The 1,350-nt window shown below is 42.0% G+C and overlaps 1 pseudogene; it reads left to right on the forward strand.

Moving 5' to 3' along the window:
* The first annotated feature begins 348 nt into the window (after positions 1-348).
* On the forward strand, positions 349-1,149 carry LOC145716409 (small ribosomal subunit protein eS24 pseudogene; annotated as a pseudogene).
* Positions 1,150-1,350: the final 201 nt, after the last annotated feature.

Here is a 1,350-nt window from a genome sequence, read left to right on the forward strand (position 1 = left end):
CAATATTTTAGCACTTATTTCAATATCAAAATGCTTCTGATAAGTTTGTGTGGCATATATGCAGGAGTTTTTGTGCTCATAATTTAAAACCTTCTCCAATGTTCTGGCCAGACACAACATTGTCATCAGTCACAGTTAAGTGCCTAGAATCCCCTCTGGGATGAAGTAGAGTTTAAGTAAATAACAAAAAGCAATTTATTTAAAGATAGCCTGATGTTGTAACTGAGAATGGATGAGTTTCTGAGAGGAGTGATTCTGAAGAAGTAAGAGAACATTTAAGATAGAAAAATCTCCATATCCTGAAATCTATTGCCACCCAGGACTATGGGAAGGCAGGATCAGATACGTTAGCCCCATGAGGAGGGGAGATCAAAGAGAAACTGGATTCAGAAAAACGCAGATTTAGAGCAGGAAAAGATAAGATTGTTTTAAGGTCATCCAGGCTGAAAAACAAGGGGCAAATCAAGAAAGAAAAGGTGGGTCTTAACTTTAGGGATTCTCTGTGAGTAAAGTGAAGGAAACCTCATTGTTGCATATATTCTAGTCACCCAACATTTAGCGAATGCCTATTCCAAGCAAGACCAAGTGGGAAGCTTTGTGTGTGTGGCAGAAGGCAATAAGGACAAGAAATGGGGAGGTGGGCCAAAAAGACTGGACTTCTTCGGAGGCTAAGAGAACTGACTATGAGAAATCATGTTGGCACTAAAAGGGACTAGGAGAGCCCTTTTCCTCCAGAGCTGCTTGAAACTCGGCTGCCGTCATGAATAACACAGTAACTATCAGGAGCAGGAAGTTCATGACCAACCAACTACTTCAGTAGAAATAAATGGTCATGGATGTTCTTCACCCCAGAAAGGCAACACCTAAGACAGAAATTCAGGGAAAACTAGCCAAAATGTACAAGACCGCACCAGATGTCATCTTTGTATTTGGATGCAGAACCCATTTGGTGGTGGCAAGACAACTGGCTTTGGCATGATTTAGGATTCCTTGGATTATGCAAAGAAAAATGAACGCAAACATAGCCTCGCAAGACATGGCCTGTATGAGAAGAAAAAGACTTCAAGAAAACTGTGAAAGGAATGCACGAACAGAATGAAGAAACTCAGAGGCATTGCAAAAGCCAACGTGGGTGCTGGCAAAAAGTGAGCTGGAGACTGGACAACAGAAGGAGTAAACATGCTGCAGTGACTTTATCTGTGGTGGCTGGGCAGATTCTTCATGTGAGGATTCATAAGCTGAGAACTTAAAAAAAAAAAAGGGAACCAGGAGACCTGGCAGCCTGATGTAGCCACCCATACCATGCAGCTACGACAAGTGACAAGACAGATCTCTAAACACTGTAGGGGA

The sequence above is a fragment of the Leptonychotes weddellii genome, chromosome 12 (assembly GCF_054177405.1).
Source record: "Leptonychotes weddellii isolate Sample4059 chromosome 12, ASM5417740v2, whole genome shotgun sequence".
In the NCBI taxonomy this organism is placed as follows: Eukaryota; Metazoa; Chordata; class Mammalia; order Carnivora; family Phocidae; genus Leptonychotes; species Leptonychotes weddellii.